Below are 19,647 nucleotides of genomic sequence, written 5' to 3'. Positions count from 1 at the left end.
GAAATGTGAGAAATCCTGGTAAATGCACACAGACCAGACTTGTGCTCTGTTCTGTCCAGAGGAGAAGAACATTTACATTTTCTGAATATCTCCGTTTGTCCAGAAGGACGAATTCAAACGGATCTTCAGCCTTTTGTCCCGTCACCACTGGACCCAGTGCTTCTGTCTCCCAGATGTTATCTCTCTGTTTCGTTCCTTTGTTGACAGCTGAAAACCACAAGAACAGACTTTTCTCAAAGTCACAAGTCAACACTCAACATCCTCTCTTTCTTTCTTTTGACTCCCTCGCCCCCCCCCCCCCCCCCCCCCCCTCTGTCTGTTGCTCTGGATGTTGACAATGGCATTTTCTGTGAGCAAGTGACTAAGACTGAAAGAATGTGAGTCTGTGTATGTGTGTGTGTGTGTGTGTGTGTGTCCCTCCGTGCTGTCACAGGCTGTCAGGACCAGAGAGATGAGTCCCATGAAATGACAGCAGGACAGTATTTCAGTCTCCCATTGTGGTCGAGTCGGGGTCAACGAGTTGGTGTGACTGTCAAAAAGGAACGAGAGAGAGAGAGAGAGAGACAGAGGGAGAGAGAGAGAGAGAGGGAGAGACAGAGGGAGAGAGAGAGAGAGAGGGAGAGAGGGAATACAGAGCGAAGCTACTCTGAATGTTAAAGTGTGTGAGAGTAACTCTACTGCAGAGATATTCAAAAGAGTCCGGATATTTTATTCCCAGGATAAATTTAGTTTTAAATTCTAATTCAAAAACGTCTGATTTCCCCAACTAATGACTTTTTAAATTTCCACTTGTGTTTGGATGGTGGAGAAAATAAATCCTAGAAAGCATCTAAGCTTTAATAACTGATGTTTTGGTGTTTGACTACAGACAATTGAATATACTCCTTGGCAAACAATTCCCTTTTTATGAATCCAGTATCAGAACGATTTGTAGTTGATGTTCTGTCCATTTTTGTTGAATTTTTGTGGAAATCAAAATAACTAATCATTGAGCTGAAAATGCATTAGTATTGTAGAGTGGCACAGTGGATGATTAATAACTCAGGTACATTATACTGGAGCTTTGTGTTATCACTCAAAGGTGAGAAAAAACCAACAACCCTTTAAGACAGCAGCCACTCTCTTAGCTTGCTAAAAGGCACTTGGCAGTTGAGCTCAGCCTCTTGTCTAAGTTCTTCTGTGTATTGAGACTCAGTGTCTTCTGTCTCTGCATCTGTTCCTGGATTGACTCACAATTGTTTAGATCGGGCCTGTGTGGCTTGGTGACTCCTAGTTACTCTCAACTCTGAAGACAGCTCTGTATGAGGTGACCGGCTGCGGCTCTGAGCTTGTTATCACCTGAGAGTAACAAATATCTAATTGTGTGTATGTGTCCAGTGCGATTGCAAATAGTGGAGATGTTTGCATGTGGATCTGGGAACACACGTGTGTTTTCAACTCCTGAGACAGGAAGTGCTACCTTAGTAACACGCCGAAAACACAGGAAGTACAAACTGCGTGCCTCGAATTCCAGCGTTAACATCTCTGATGGAGAGAGGGAGAGAGGGAGAGAGTGAGAGAGAGAGAGAGAGAGAGAGAGAACAATGAGCAGTTTCACCAAAAAAGACATAAATGTTCAAACTGGAGCGCTGGCGTCACACAGATGGTTGCACACAAACACACACACACACACACACACACACACACACACACACACACACACACACACACACATACACACACAAAAGGTCAGTTATGAAGCTGTGGAAAGAAAAGACAATTAGGGAGGATGTGGACGAATACACATGTTTCTCCAGAAAACAGTTGCAGCAGGAATCTCACCGGCACTTAAAGCAGAGACATAAATCCTCAAACTTTCCTCTGGAACACTTCCTGACAGATTGTGTCTCAAAAGAAAAGAAGTTAAAAAAGAAAATTCACTTTGTCCTCCGACTGTAATAGAAGCAACTTGTCATCTGTTGACAGACTGCAGCAAGTGGTCCACTTGAGTGAGGACAGCAACTCGTCCTCCATCTGTCCCTGGTGGATTTGCTGTGGTGCAGGAGTACCATGCTGTTTTGTGATGAGCGACATAAATACTTTTACACAATACTACATGTAATACTATACGGCAACTAAATTTAAAATGGCGGGCTTCCTATGGTGTTTTTCATAATACTCCTCGAGGCTATTTTCTATGATTGGTCACGATACACCTTTGTCCCGATTTTGGTAAAAATGGGTTATGTGGAAACCTAGGGTTGGGCTCCAGGTGGCACTGTTGAGCAATTTTGCCACGCCCATTTCCAAATACTCCAGAACACGTCAATTTTCACCACTTTCTAATTTACTGCAAACTTTAAAAGATTTTTGAGCATGTTTAAGGCCTCAAAAAGCCAATTCATTTGACAAAAAAATATGTAAAAAATTAATCATTACAATTTCAATAGTGACTTTTATCACCTGGGATTGTTTAAGTTATTGTTAGTTTTGCAGGATTATACGAAAACATAATTTATTGGAGGGATGGGTCATGAATCAAGGAAGAAGGTTTTACATTTTGAAGCTGATTCGATTAAATGGGCAAATCCAAGGTTTGTCTTTTCACTTTGTTTACTGCAACAAGTCTTAGCTGAGGTTTGTGCAAATCTAGTGGATTACACTTTTTTAATGGACGTACTTGTAAAGTTTTAAAAGGTTAATGCTAGCCACACCCTCAGAATATTTAAAAGAAACTTATATTCTCATCAGTCGTCTTCAAACTAAATACATCTTCTATCATCCACATAGTCAGTGCGACCACAGAGCACCAGAGCCAACATGGAGGACAGTTTGTGGACTTGTACCCAGAGTCAAAGCCGGCGTCTCTGTGAGCTGCGTAACTTTTTCCTCTCAAGCTCAATCTGCCGTGACGCCTCATGATTGGATTTCTCATCCCCCCCCCCCATTAACACCACAAGCTCCTCAACACATTCCTGTGAGCATTGGGCCGACTTCATCTCACCACTCACATACACACAAAATGAGCTCGTTCCCTCAAGCGGTGGAGATAACGATTTAAGTGCCGGCTGTAAAAGTAAGCGCTCCCGGGAATCATTCATCGCCTGGCACATGAATGTACAGTGGAGTGAGACCTGGTGCATGGATGAAGTTGAGATGAGTGCATGTGTTTCCAGGGAGAATCTGACTCTCTGTACGTCTTTGCTGCATTAACACCTGTATTTTTAGCCTCTGGTTATAATCAGATTGGTGGAGGATGGATTTTAAGGGCAGGTCTGACAGTCCTTCACCAAATCCGCTCTGCTTCTCTTGCTGTTCCTTCCTCCTTTTCCTTTATTCAAACTTCCCTCCTCCTCCTTCTCCTCCTCTCTCTCTGCCATGTGGCCTCGCTTCACCTCTCTCACCCTTGGTCCTCAGCGCCTCCCTTCATCACTCTCTCGTTCTCCCCTCCTCTCGGCCCAGCTCGTCAGTGATGTTATCATGTTGGCATAGATTATGCTCAGGCCAAACGCTGGCTGGATTTACTCCTCTGCCGCTGCCCTCCATTCTCCATTCTTATCCTTCCTCTCTAACTCCTGAGCCCCCCGCCCTCCCTTCCTTCCTCTGCATCCCTCTATTCTCTCCTCTTCCAATAACTCTCTCGTTCTCGTTTCTTCAGCACTTCCAATCTTACATCAGCTTCCTTCGCTCTTCTCTCCCTTGTTAAGCTCCTCTCTACCTGTTCAGTCACTTCCTCCTCTCTAATGACTCCAGCCTTGACCTCATCGGCCTTTTCTCCTCCTTCATCCATCACTTTCTGCATAGTGTGGCCAAAAGTATGTGGACACTTAAACACATTACATGTTATTTGACGCTTTCATCCAAAGCGACTTACAATTATTGGGGCCATTTTTTAGGGGTTCAGTATCTTGCCCAAGGACACTTCGGCATGCAGATGGGGAAGAATGGGATTGGAACCGCCAGCCTTCTTGCTGGAACACATATAAGATGATTGTTAAACATTTAATTCCAAAATCATGGGCACCAATTAGCTGAGACATAAGACATTTGTGGGTTTAAAAATGTGATATCATTGTATATTTGAGGACTAGACAATATTAATATTAATATATCATTATCATACATCATCTTATACAACACAAAGGCAACCAGCTGCTTTGAGAAATTTTTCATTCACTTACACGCTTCAGGACTACGAGTGTTTCTGGAGGATACCAGTAGGGGGCAGACCACAGAACTCAGACTAAATATTATCGAACCCTCAGGTCAGGAGACTTTGACTGAGACCAATCTTTCTGGAACCTCCAGATTGGTCCACGGTCAACATAAACAAAGATCGACTTTTGGCTTAATGGACAAAACACATCATCTGCACCTGGGACCATTTTCCATGACATAATGGTCTCTGACTTGTTTCCATTAAGTCTTGCAGGTAACACGTCCACTTGTAAAATGGTACTGATCTCTCTGCTGCAATGACACATCATACAAATGTGGATCATTCTGTACCTGGTCACACAGCTTGTCTTCAATACTCCGGCTGACAGTGCGTCCACTGGCTACAGCCCCGACCTGCATGTGAGTATTGCATCTTGTGTACAAGTCACAAGATGCAATACTCGTAAGTACATTCCGACCCCTTGTCTCTCCTCTTTACCTACTTCTAAAACTTTAACCTTTTGTTCCGTCCAATCCCTGCGGTGTGCACTTTAAAAGTCTTTTAAAAGTTTTCTCCACTCGGCCTCCTCTCTGCACCATCATCCCTCGCTCGCCCTGTCCTCCCTCACCCCTCCCTCCTCCCTCCTTCCTCACACTCCATGTCCCTCTCTGTTCTGACAGTGTGATCCATGGGGGCATTATCTTTCCATTATCTGTCCATCCCATAATCGTTTCCCTCACCTCGCCCGGCGTCTCTGGGGAATATTAATCAGCTCAGAGACAACTCTAATCACTGCTCTGGTGCTATAACGGGAGCTGCAGTCCATCAGGCGGTAACCACACACACACTCGCTCGCACAAAGACACACACACACAGGAGCAGTTTCCAATTAGTCTTTCACTCTCTCTCTCTATGACTCAGTGCGTTGTGCTCGCATTAATCATGAAATAAAAAGCTTAGCACGTACAGATGTGGCCTTTATACAAACTGATACACACAAGCACGGGCAATTTGTCAGGTATACACTCCCAACTTCACACAAAATATACATTACAACAATCCGTACATCACGTAACCCTGGTGTGTGGTGTGTAAATCAGGTGGAGAAGCAGTTGATGACCTTTGAGATGCGTTTTCCAAACAGCTGTCATCTCTTAAGCTTTTCATACGGTCTCAAGAGGTTTGAGAGAGCAAACAATTTAAGTTACGCTAAGTGGTGAGCACTACTTTAAGAGATGGATGAAAACCGCTCTTACATTAAACTCCCCCTGTAGAGGCTTTAACCAGGACATGTATCTATGGACATGTCCAGTTAGGTATAAGTTACACAGGCAGTGATGTTGTCTTCTGAACAATAATCTGAACATCCTTTCTATCTATAAGATAAACACACCCAGCATCTTTTCCATTTTTCTGCATCCGAGTGGAGGGTGTTTCCCATCTTGTAAAATCCTTACGCGTTAAATTGGTAATTTCAGGCTTCATAAATAAACCTGACCTGACTTGACTTGATAACACAGCGAGTCAGAGGATGTTCAGTCTCCGAGCGGTTCCAGGGACATCACAGCGTGTTTTATTGCTCTTTTATTGCTTTTATCCCAGTGGGTTTTTTTGTTAACTGTGCCAAGATCTCAGTCTCATTGAGAACATTTGGGGAGGTGGTGCTGTCTTGGCTCTGGAGAGTAAAGACTGTGCAGCCAATGTGACGGCTAATTTATAGCAACTGCACAATTTATGCATTAGAGCAGCAAGGATCACCCCATAAAAAGTTTAAATATATGACGTTATGGAGGTTGGAGGTGGGAGGAAAGAGAAAAGTGTCAGAGGACATGTATCTTTTGGTCAAGCTGGTTGGAGATGGATGTAATGTAAGGTGGAAGGAGGAAAGTAGAGGGGGGGGATAGTTCATTAGCTCTGTGTCAGAGGGGATAAAGGTGCAGCTGAGGCCAAATGTAAGTTAACAACTGAACTTCATCTTCTATTAATTAATTATTTCGAAGGCAAAATGAGAGTCGAGAAAAGGTTAGCTCAGAAATACTAATTAGGACAACTGCATCAAGATAGTTTTCTTTATGTTATGGCATTACATTCTAATATTCAATGTAATTTTGGGGGGTATTAAGATCTTCTTTCTATCCATCCATTCATTTCCCTTGCTGATCTAAGATCAGGTTGTGGAGCTTCAGGCTAGTCAGGAAGTTCCAGACATCCCTCACCGGGCTGTGCTTTCCAGGGATCCCAAGGCCGTTCCAGACCAGATAGGATATGCAGTGACTTGTGAGTCAGCTTCAGGTTCTCCTCCCAGTTGGGTGCGTGCCGGCTACACCTCCAATGGAAGTTCTCCCAGCATGCATCCTGCTAAGATGCCTGAACCACCTGAACTGGCTCCTTGCGGTGAAGGAGCAGCGATTCGACTTCCTCCTTCTTTCCGACACTTCACCACAACAGTCCAGTAAAACGCCCACAGTACTGCTAACGACAAACCGACCTGCTCGTCCATCTCCACCTGACAGGTGAACTGAACCCCAGAGCTCTTTCAACTCCTACTTTCATTCTGCAGAGTGGATGCCTCAATGTGTACGTACATGCTGTATCACACTGAATCAAGCAGCCAATTCCATCCCATAAATCCTTCTGCAGCACATAACTGAAGCACAACTGAATCCAAATGGCAGAAGGACAAACGGGGCAAAACATGAAAGAATAAAATGTCCCCCCCCTCCCACCTTACAACAGACCTCTTTTCTTCGCAGAATGAGGTTGATTATGAATGGCTGCCCCGGGGAGGATGAGAGTAGAGGAGGAGGAGAGCAGAGAAGAGGAGGAGAGAATGGAGGGATGAAAAGAGGGAGATCAGAGGCTGAGGAATGTTCGCCATGGGGGTGCACGGGGACTAAACACACATCAGGCCATGAACGTCCACATGCATGAGCCTGCACATTATATACCTGGGTGCAGACATGAAAAAGGAGTGATGCAATTAATACGGAATAATGTGCATGTAACTACACAAACTGGCAAATGCACAAAGACACACAACATCCACATTGCTACACAAGTCATGTCACGATGTCGAAGGCAGAGATGTCTTGAAAATCCCCAAATTCTGAGAGAGGTGGAAGACAAGTCAGGGAGGGTGTAGCGTATCGTGAGGCTGGATTTTATGGAAAGATAAGAGATGAGGGGTTGCAAGAGGAAGTCTGGTGTGTGTGTGTTTGTGTGTGTGTGTGTGTCTGTTTGTGTGTGAGCGAGCGCAGATAGGCAATAAATCCCAAGGGGGACTGCAGCAGACACAGCTGTTTCACACCCGTCCAGATGTCAGAGGAGAAGGAGAGACGGAGCAGCATAGAGGGGGAGAGGGACATGCACAGACCCATACTGTACACATCAAAGTACAGTAACACACACACACACACACAGACACACACCTACACACTACAGATGGCGCTTGGACTCATTGAGAGCAGCAGAAAACACTTTGAACTCTGTGAACCGGCTCCTCTTCTGCACCGCCGTTAAAGTGTTGGAGCCGCGGACCCACAGGAGCTGCTCTGATGGAGCTCTGGGTTCTCGGCCTCGCTCTGGCTTCCATCCAGTTCCACACAGTGATCTGAAGAATATTGAATAATAAATGCTGAAATTGTGATGTCGAAAGAATCAATAATGACTCCATCCGCGTTTAACTGACCATTTTAGAGCTCACATTGTGGATTGTGCTTTGGTTTCCCCCGTAGCTTTCCTCAGGTAGAGAAAATGGCCATACAGCGGAAAATCGGGTTGATGTGTAGATAAGGCTCCGGATGTAGAGTGGGTCAGCCACTAATCGGAGAAGTCTGAGGTTCGATTCCTGACACTTCCAGTGATTTGAGCTGGTCTCGGTTTCCAGTCGATCACAAATGTAAAGAGTGATCGACCCCCACAGGCTAAAAGACAAGTTAAAAGAAAAGGCGAAAGTTTGAATAAACAAACTGCGACTCCCATCCGACATGTTTTTGGTGATTGAACGTTTCTGCAGCTTCAATGTTAGTCCTCTGTAACTCAGCTCATCTCCAGTGAGGTGCAGCCCTTTCATCCCCGCTGGGTCATTTGTGAAGCTCAACTGCAGCCGAGGAGAAAGCAGCAAAGCGTGTGTTTGGATCGGGAGCCAGATCGATCTGCCCGCGGGCGGCCTCTCAGGGGGGGGTGTCAGCCGCGCCACATTTCATCTGGCTGCAGCTGAAGAGAGTCAGACCACGGGCGCAGGTCGGACTGACCTCAGTTCAGTCAGCGGCAGCCGCTCCCTTCCCTGTTTCATGTTTCACGCTTCACCTCAAGTTGCTCAAAAGGGTTTTTCCTCACATTTAAATAATAGGTCGATAAAGCTGTCTGAAAGAAATCCATTGCTTTTTATCTGAGTCCAAAATACATGTTGGGAGATGTGTGGCAGGTATCAGGATGAGGTGTGATTATACTTTTTGGCATTCTGGGTAAAGATCTTTATAACCCAGAGTAAGACGATTCCACAATATGAATAAATCAGTTCCTTTGGAGGATGTTCTGGTTTGAACTTTCTGTGTGTGCCGGGCCTTCGTCTGTTTAAACTGGTAAAAAGATGTGATGGTTGTGGCTTGAGAGTGAAAGACGATCGTTCTCCCATCAAGTGGCCGATAGGGGACGAATGCGCTTTGGCTCACATCCCCCCCCCCCCCCGACCGACACACACACACACACACACACACACACACACACTGAGAGCATCACTGAGGAAGGACTGTATCTGTTTCCCTCTTCAGGATGTTGTGAAAGTGAAAGTGGAGCCGTTTGCTGTCTTTCATACGGGTGTACACACACACACACACACACACGCACAGACACACACACACACACACACACACCAGCATGTCGAGCCTGCATCTGTCACCTCTTTAAGTGGAAATCTAAAAGTGGTGCAAGCGCAGCTGTATGAAGACGCTTGAGGCAAAAGACAAAACACAAAGGACTCATGAAGGTCATGGTGGAGTGTGAGAACTGACACTTTCGTCTTTTCTGGTGCCGACAGCCACCGAGCGACCGCAGGATCACGTGTGAGGCCACATCAGGCGCTAGAGAAAACCTTTCTGAAGCCAGCCACAGCCACTGGTTTTTATTGATTGTATATATTGATTACAAATCTTATGACTTATTATTTACCACTAGTTGTGTCCATGAATAAAAATGTATCAATCAATTAATCTATTCAATTTCTTTCTACAGTACTTAACATAAGAGCAGTATGTAAACGTCAAGGGGCACCTCACCACTATATGTACCTCCACCAGCTTCACTCCATCCGGCGCTCTGATTGGCTGTAGTTGTCGCAGATACAGCTAGATAATTAGCCCTCATTGGAAGAGTTCGCACATAGCAATTAATAGTTTTGTCAGCTACTGTAAAATTGGGCTTAAAATCTTGATTCAATGAACTAGACTTACTTCTCCGGCTTATTGCTCCAGCAGATCACGCTGTTCGCCGATGATACGACTATTTACATGAACAAATATTCTGACGTCTACCTCGATAAAGGGAATAGGTTCAAAATACAGGTGTTCAGGTCTCCAATTGGACAATAGCTAAATGCAAAAACACAAGTATCTATATGTTTTAATTCTTGGTATTGGTTTCCTGTTAAGAGGTTATTATCTATAAACTGCTGTAGGTTGGGTCTGTATCAGATGAATGAACCCTATTATAGGATTAGTCTGGTGTGTGACAGTTTCCACACCAAAGAGCTACATCCCCTCCTGATAGAAGACACTGGATTCAGCTGTGTCACTGTGAGACAAACCACAGAAACCAATTCAAACACACCACGGCCGCCCCAAACAACACTGGAGGTGTGAGTCCTTCAGTAGTTCCTCCACACAAGGCCCATCAAGGGCAGCAGTTCTTTGTTTGTGCAAAAAAACCCTAATTACAGTTTGGACCGTGATGAAAAAGCTTCCGCTCCTGACATCAAACACAAAGTCAGTGAAGTACAAAGGCTTTCATTTGTTCCTTTTGTTTCGGATGCCAGCGCAGCACAAGCACCAGAGCAGCGCGGAGGAAGTGACGGGAAGATAACGGGATTCAGAACGAGTCGGCAGAGAAAGGGAATTGGACGAAGACAATAGGGGGAGACAAAAAATGGTCCAGCGACAGAAGAAGACAGACAAGAATGAAGGAGAAATGGAAACATGATAAGAATGATGGATATATATAGAGAGAGAGGGGGGGAAATGTCATTACGAGATGAGAGAGATCAGAAAAAAATGAATCTCAAAGTTAATTTACAAACTTTCGAGAACCACGCGCTTCCAGTTTCCACTTCTCCAGAAAGTCGATGTGCGTAAATCTGAGGGACTTTTCCTGATTGTGTTTCCTTTCTCTGTCACTTCAGGTTAACAATGGTCTATTCTGTGTTTCACTGGAGACGTGACACACCCACACACATGTCGGCCCATTGTTCCCAGTCTGTCTGTGTGTGTTTGTGTGTGTGTGTGTGTTGGATATTTTTCGGTTATTCTGATGACAGTGATGTGATGTGATGATTATAACAGCTTGTTGTTGTGCACGTATGTGTGTGACGGAGATATTTGGCTTGTGGACGTGTGTTCCTGTTTGTCAGTTGTCCGTTTACACTTCAGATCCTGTGAAGGTGAGGATGTGTGCGTGTGTGTGTGTGTGTTTATGTGTATACTGTATGTGTTTCTTTCGTCTGTTTTGTCTCCACAAACATTTAAAGGGTGAAATAAAGGTTGACAAACTTTTGTCTCTTTGCTGAACTTTAGCCGATATCCTCCTTCCTATACCTCGTCCATTTACGACAAATATAAAAGCAGATGAATACATTTTTACAAGCCATAAATATCCTCCTTACCAATAACACATTCATTTGATTATTTTCTGTTCACAAACGTCCCAAGTATCTGGAGAACCGTTCTACACTCGTCATGTTTATTCTTCACAGGTACAATATTAAGAAAAGCTTGCCTTAAGATGAACAGCTGAGCAGGAAAAGGGTTGAAATTAGGTCTGAAGATTCTGTCGACTACTCAACAGACTCGGAAAATGCCGACATGTATGAAAACATCAGAGCAGTCACAGGGAATCATTCAAACTTGTTTAATAACCACACCCGATGAACAATAACAAAGGAAATTAAGTTTGCTTTGATGAAAATGGTTAAATGCGGATGGAGTACAAAATCTTCACTTCACATATACCAGGCAGGATGAACACAGTGTTTTCTAACTTCACTTTCTGACTGTTGATGCAAACTGATGAACAAAACCTAATTTGCTCTTGGAACATATTACATCACAGAGTTTATGCACAAGATAATAAAATGCTATTTTTTTCGTACCACTAAATAGAAAAGTCTTCCTGTGCTTCTACTGGATTTTAGACTAAAGTTAATCTTTGATCTTTCTAAAAAAAAATCTCTCACGCACTCGTCACATCAAAACACACACAGAATAAACCATTCTCTGGGTTTATAGTAATCCAGCAACACACATTATTACTGTAAATCTCCTGTTTTATCATTGTCAACATCAAATGTCTCTTTCTTTAGTTTTTCTGACCTCCTCCTCTTCTTGACCTCTCACTTTGTTCCCTCCTCTTGATTCCTCCACCCACCTGTATCAGGTCCTCACAAACTTTTGGAGATTTAAGATCTATGCAGCGACAAACACACACACACACAAACACACACACACACACACACACGCACACAGTATCCTCACACCAACGTCTCAGGCCAAGTTCTTGACAACAGACTCCCAGAAGTCTCTGCCTCCTCCACAGCTTCATAATTGACCTTCTGTGTGCGTCTGGCCATCTGTGTGACTCCACTCGTCCTGTTTGAACATTTTCACTGTGACTCCAGCTCAACTTACTTTTCTTTGCCCTCTCGCCCTCGCCCTCTCTCTCTCTCTCTCTCTCTCTCTCTCTCCCCCCCTCTCTCTTTCTCTTTCTCTCGCCCTCTCTCTCTCTCTCTCTCTCTCTCTCTCCCTCCCTCTCTCCTTCTTCTCTCTCTGCCCATCCCTTCAAACCCCACTGGCCTAAACGGAGATGACAGTATATCGATCAGTTTCTCCTCCTCCTCCTCCTCCTCCTCCTCCTCCTCCTCCTCCTCCTCCTGCTCTCCTGTGAGATGGAGAATGTACTGCAGTATCCTGCAGGTTTAGCCGGTCGTGCTCCTGCTCTGACTGCAATACGGCATCAATCATATCGATGTTTCCTTTTCATTTTGGTGTAAAATAAGGCTCCGAGCCAATAAACTGAAGGGATTAAAACTTTAAAAATATTAATATTTGGTTATTTTACTACAAATTCAACATTATAAGCAGTAATGAAGAATACAAGTGTTATTTACCAGGTGTTGTTATATTCCAACTGGATTCACCAACTACTGGAAACAGAAATGAAGCAGCACAGAGGGCGATTTTATTTTCTTAATTTATTTATAATGATGGTGACGATGATGATGATGATGATGATGATGATGATGATGATGATGATGATGATGATGATGATGATGACCTTGACCATCAGGACTGTGGTGGTGAAACGTGCTATGTCTCTGCAGAACAGAGACTGACCCCTGGTAACGAGCAGATCAACAGCGCCGCTCGGTGGTGACCATGCGTTAGGATTTAAACACAGGATTCACACTCTCTCATTAAAGATTGTTAATAAATCATGAGTATATGTCCACCAGTCGGTGATAAGTGATCTCATATTCACGGCTCGATCCTGAATGACTCAGCATCTCAGTCTCGACCTCTTATGTGAGGCTGTGATCACACGAATTGATGAATCCAGGACTAATATGTGAATTCTATTGACTTTCTCTTTTAATAAATTCCTTGAAACTGAGTTCAGGACAATTATGTTTATCATTCTTTGATTGTTCATTGATCAGGTGATCATGCATTCAAATGTTCCATTTCCCTACATAAGGTTAAAGGTTCAGTGTGTGAGATTTATGTGATGGGGATCGATTTGCAAAAATTGAATACAAAATAATATACTGTATAATAAAATAATCTAAATTGTATAAATATTTTGTTTCTAACCTGGAATAAACGATTTAAGTACTTTATATTAAAGTACTTTGTGTGTGTTTACTTAGTTACTTACACTTTGTATGTATCTGCACTTTACTAAAGTCATCGTGGTACATGTTCATTTTGTATTTGTATATTTTTCAAAAGTAATCGTTGACTGAACTGAATTAGTCTGATCCAATCAGAGCACGCAGGTAACATTAGATCCCGCCTCCTGCATCATCATCATCTTCATCATCACTGGTGAAGAAACAACAGAATCACAGGCACGTGATGACGTGGTAGGTCTCTGCATTAGAGAATAGGATACACTCTGCAAGTAGTTTAAGAGTATTCAAAAGCAAGTACTTAATATGTTTGTTTACTTCCACCACCATGTCTTTTTGTTTTCTATCTTCAAGTAAAATAAAATATTTATTCTCCTCTTATAATATGGAGAACTATTTATTACTTCAAGCTGTTAAACAGCGCCTCCTTGTGGTATCACATGGAAATATCAGGATACAGTGACAGAGCGAAGTCAAGGTTATGACTGAGCTCTAATATCCCCAGGTTGTCAAATGTTCAATACCCTCCCATGTTCTGAAGTCTGTCTGGAGTGTGTGTGTGTGTGTGTGTGTGTGTGTGTGTGTGTACATGACAGATCTCTACATGATCATAAATGAGGATGAGGAGGATGAATGTCTGGCGACTGGAATAGAATGAGATGAAGATGGATTGAACTCATCACTGAAGACCAGGAGCAGAGAGACGGATCCATCTCTCAGCAGTGCGTGTGTGTGTGTGTGTGTGTGGTGTGTGTCTGTGTGTGTTTGTGTGTGGTCATACTGTACACGTCCAAATGTAGACCCCAGAAACAGATGTAAACACAAACAGTGTCACATCATTGTATTTATCTTCATCTGTCTCGATGTCAGAGGTTCTTCATCACTGTCTCTCAGCAGCAGAGGAACACAACAACACTGAGCTGCTCACATGTGACCTGTGAAGACTCAGCATTTTAAAAACGTATTAACTGAACCATGCACGTCAACCCGAAGCAATTAACAGCAACAATTAGACCACGTGCTGCCCGGTGACTCTGCAGTACCTCACAGAGACCAACGAGGGGCAGCACTTCACAGCACAACTGATTTATGAGGAGCTCGATGCAGAAACCAGAGGGGGTTGATTTATGTCAAATTATGTATTGTTATTTGTCAAATAGAAAAAGATAAAAATCTGTCAATCAATCAATCAATCAATCTCTCTCTTCATCTATCTTAAAGTGAACAATTATCCTTAAATGCCCAATTTGGTGCACCTTGATTGAATCTGATGACTGTTGAGATTTGCTTTTTAGATGCATTGAACAGCACAACCTGGATTATTTGCAGCATGAGCAGATCTTGAATGAAGGAAAGAGGGACAATTGACCAGCAGATTTCAAATGCGACTCATTAAACTGCCACCTCCGTCTCCATGTCACTAACTCACATCCTCCAACGTTTTCCCAGGGTCACGTCTGCAGCCTCTCTGCAGTCCCCCCCCACCCCCCAACCCCAGCCTCCAGTCACATGATCCCTCACACCTACGCTCACCTGTTCCCCTGAACCAGCTCCCTGGTGCTCACACCGCTGCCACTTGTGTCTCATATTCATATCTTTCACTCACTCTCTGTCAGACTGTCTATCATGCATTACCTTTACACCTGCAGACACCCAAACTTACTTTTGGGGGATATTTGCCCTTTTCTCTGACTCCTTCCACCTCTTCCTCTGGTCTTTCACTCTCCTGTCTCTATAACTCCTAATCCTTTGCACTTTGCCCCTTTGCCCCTTTGCCCCTTTGCCCTTTGCCTGTTCCCTCTTAAGCAAATATGAACCATGTCATTCCATCGTTTGCTTCTCTGAGTCATGTCTTCAGCTGTTTACTGAGCTGTGACCACACAGTTTTGTGAAACCGGCTTTAAATCCAGTCCCAAGCTCAGATAACATCATCAGGGTTATTTTCCTCAGACTTTAGCGAGCGGCTCCAGAACAACAGAGGACTATAAAGATTTGTTTTGATGAAATGTAAAAACCTAAAAGCACGTTTTCAACATAGTTTATTCTGTAAAATAAAAGCTTTCTCATCTGTTCCTATCAGCAAAACGCAGATGGAAGTACAAGCCTGTGAAAGTCTGATATCCTCAGATGTTATCGGTCGGCAGAAATATCAGTGGAGCTCAGTTGGTACGTGTCCAACAAATGTTTAACCCACCTTCTATGAAAAGGTCTAAAAAAAAAGAAAACATTTTCAAAAGCTACATAACTCAAACTAATGGTGGGTTTACCTTATCAGGGAACTTTAAATTGATATCCTGCTCACAGCAAAAGCTCCTCCAAAAGCAATTTGGATCGTAGAATAATGTCATTTAAAAGAAAAGCAATCTCCCGACAGAACTGCAGTTAAGTGAGAAGCAGCCACAGCAGCAGCGGTAACTCAGCACCACGTGATTCAGCTCGTTCTATTCCGAGTGGCTACCTGCTGTAAATGGAAAACTTTAGATTCCAGTAAGTGAAGATTTAAAACACTGGGGGTTGCCAAATGGAGAGAGAAAACAAGAGAGAGTGAAAGAGGAGAAGGTGAGAGGAAGGTCGGGGGTTTGGAGGAGGAGGACATTTACCACATGATGGTAAATTCAGGTCGAGGCCCTCACATCTGTTTGTTTCACTCCGGGAGGTGAACAAGCGCAGATTCAACTATTTCAGTCTCTCTGACACGACCCAGTGTTACATCCCAGCAGAGATGTTCTCCCACTGCCCCCCCTCCCCCCCTCTCTCCTTACCTCACCTGTGGTGGTTGAGGAGAAGATTCACGACACTTTAGGGTATCACAAAAAAAAAAAAAAAAGAAGCTGATGCCAGTTACTGTGGAAACTGGAGGAGGGTATTTTTAGCCGCGCCGGCAGCTCCGCTCTGTGGATGGATATCAGTCTGTGCTCCTCTGCGTTTGGTCCACAGTGAAATATCTCAACAGCTACACAACGGATCACTGTGGAGTGTTGTATTCATGGTGGTCATGAGGATGAATACTTTAGTAGCCCCTGACATTTGCTGTAGCGCCACCATGAGGTTTACTTTTGTGGCTTTGAAAGATAAATTGGACACTGTAACCCCCCCCCCCCCCTCCCCCGTGCTGTGATGTCTGTCATACAGTGAACCCACCTGTCACCTTCCCATCACCATTGTGGTGAAGCAGAAGCAGCTGCAGCTCGTCATGTGGTCCACGGGCTGCACCATGTGATGTTAGCCATCCTTACGAGCTGCAGGCGAGTTCTCAACCCACTGAGAACGTGCTGGCAATGGAAACCATCCACATAACCCTAACCCTCCACTGGCTCGAATCCCATCCTCCTCACTGGTGATCCTCTTCTATCCTGAGTTCTGAAAATAACTTTATAACTATTTTTCCCAGAGACACATTCTGAGTTTTCAGTGTCCCACACTGTCAGTCCTGAGCCCAGGTTGGTAGCTTGTCAGTTGTCAGTCAGTTACCAGCAGCCATTGTGTCAACTTGGAGGTTCTGGGTCCAAATGTGCTGTATTAGCATAACAGCTAATATTCCGATATTGAGATTGTGTTCAAGGTTATACGTGTTAAAGGTTCAGGTTGTATAATCTAGTGACATCTAGTGGTGAAGTCGCATGTTGCCCTTTTAAACATGAAAGAGAAACTGTGGTAACCTTCAATTGTCATAAAAACTCAAAAGACGTTTAGTTTGTCCATTTTGGGCATTTTGTAAAAAACATGGCTGCCTCCATAGAGAGGACCTGAACCAGATCTAAATATAAAGAATTTAAATATAAAGGCTCATTCTAGGTTAAAAACAATTCGTACAGTTTTGATGATTAAACACTATTAATATTTTATATTTACTTTCTGCCACTAGATCCTTCACCTAAATCATCATGGACCTTCTAAAGAAAAGTTTCCCTTGTCATTGTAGCCAAAAGTTTGCTAATGAGGAAATGTTGGGTCACGCTGGGTGAATTTTATTCTGAAGAGTTCATGATGGAGCTGCTCTCTATAAAAAGTGCCCTGAGAAAACTGCTTCTATGATTTGATGCTATTTAAATAAATCTGAATGGAGAGATATGCAACATTTTAAAATGTCTCGACTCTTTACAGACTTCTGCTGATACATTAAATAAACTGATAATAAGCGGATTCTACTCAGATTAAAGTTATAATATACACTCTAATTAAAAATGTCCAATTAAACTTCATGTACCCTGTGTTTCATCTGTTCACGGTACGTGGCTGGTTCACAGGCTGACATGACTTTGGTCCTAATTCACCATGAGCTTAATTAGATGTGCAACAGGCCGTCGTGGCAGCAAAGAGGAACGTGGATAATTAGATTCTGGGCAGAGGTGGACGAGCGAACCAGCTCCTCAGATGGAGTTCAACCTCTGTCCCCGAGAGGCTGAGGATGAGTGACAGAGAGAAACAGAACCTGAAGGGGACCGAATGGGAAACTGACTCACTGGGTCTGACTGACGGGTAAATACAGACCTGGCCTATTCTTGAAACTCTCATAACACATCGCTAAAGCAAACAATGGGACCTCTACTTATTCTGGTACTGAGACCAGAGCAGGTTTTCACTATGTGTCCGTGTTCAGGGACCAGGGAAACCGAAGCGCTCTGCAAATTGATGAAGTGATGATCAACGCTTTGTGAAGTTCCCTCACCACTGACGAGTAGTAACTTCACAAAGCATTAAACTACAGCAGGTCCTTCACTGATCTGGGTCCTCTGGAAACACTTCTGGGGTTTGCACGTGTATGTGCATGTGTTGAGCTCTCGGCCACCGTGCGATCAGTTTTAAGATTCCCTGGATCAAAGCATCAGAACAAAAGGAAAAGGTGATGGTGCTCACGAGGCATCACAGACTTCTGCACCACAAAGAACCACAGCGCTCACTTCACTTCAATGTCAACCCAGTGTCACCGTGCTTGTCAATCACCGGAACTCTCATCTGCTCTTTAACTGTGAAAAAGCCAAATCGATCTTATTGGAGTCAAATGTAAATAAAGCGATCACAGAGACAAACAGGTTTATCAAGGACATGTCCCCTAAATACCTGTAACTGCCCCTGTACTGATGTGATTTAGACTTGGATAAATCAAAGTGTGTGTGTGTGTGTCTGTGTGTGTGTGTGTGTGTGTGTGTGTTACTAAAGTGTCCTAACCCTTTATCAGGGATTAAGTTTTGTGTCTCTGATCCTTTAAGCCCTCAAACATCAATATAATCTCTTATTTAGTTATTGCACAGATCATCTCTGTGAGAGTGAATATCAGAACGCTGGTGAGGATCCACATCCGTGTGCTGAGCTTCACAGGAGCAGGTAATCAACAAAAAACCATTAACACCTGAGAAATACACAATTTACACCCACATGTGTCCAGGGAGCACATCTGTATTTTAGGATACTGTTAAAAAAAACAACACTGTTTTTTGGACAATGGCGTGAAATAACTTGCATTTCTCCCAAAACTGGCAATTAAATATAATTTCTCATTATGAAGAAGCAGATAAAGATGTGAATTCAAAATTCAAAACGTATTTCCATAAAGATGCTTCCTCCTCAAGAAAGGAACAAAACAAGCACATGAATACTGAATAGAATAAAAGTACGAGTGAGTTCCAGTCACCTCTGGAGCGATAAGCAACTTTTAAAGATTCATAACTTCCACAGTGTCTGGGAGAAGGTGTCGAACGGGAATATGAGGGGAATAATTTTGCATTAGAGATGAGGAGAAAAAACTGTCCTGCCAGCCAAGTTAATATCTGAATGTCCCGAGGCGAGTGTGAATGAAAAGTGGACACGTGTTCCCAAAACCCTCAGGATTAGATGGTTGCATGGATTGATAATCTGGGATTGTTCTGTTTTGGGAAATTCAAATATTGCTTTCTTAATTCTGCAGTCTTGAGAAGTTGAACAGAGTGAAGAATGTGTGACCGTCTGTCCAGAGATCAGTTTTCAGTGACATAACAAATCCTGCAGATCTTCACATTTAAGAGCGAGCAACCAGCAAATATGAATATTTCCATTCCTGGCCTCTGTCTTAACTCTCTTCCTCTTTCTTCTCCTCTTTCTCATCTCTCCACCCACCTCTCCTCTCCCCCACTTCTCTTCTCCCAGTCCAACAGGTGGAGGTATGGACGCCCACACAGAGTCCAGTTCTGTTCGAGGTTTCTTCAGATTTTCTCTCCACCGTGGCCGAGTATTCGTCCATTGTGGAATTTGTTGAGTTTCTCTATAACATAAAACTAATTAATAATCGGCTTCACACTCGTCATGTGTGTTGTTAAGGGACAGAGGAAGTGCAGTGTTGAATTTAATGCGATTTGGATTTGGCATAATTTCTATTTCATAACTTAGAATAAACTTGAATACACAGAATTGACATACA

This window comes from Platichthys flesus, chromosome 5, assembly GCF_949316205.1.
Source record: "Platichthys flesus chromosome 5, fPlaFle2.1, whole genome shotgun sequence".
Lineage (NCBI taxonomy): Eukaryota > Metazoa > Chordata > Actinopteri > Pleuronectiformes > Pleuronectidae > Platichthys > Platichthys flesus.
This window is presented reverse-complemented; position numbering follows the sequence as displayed.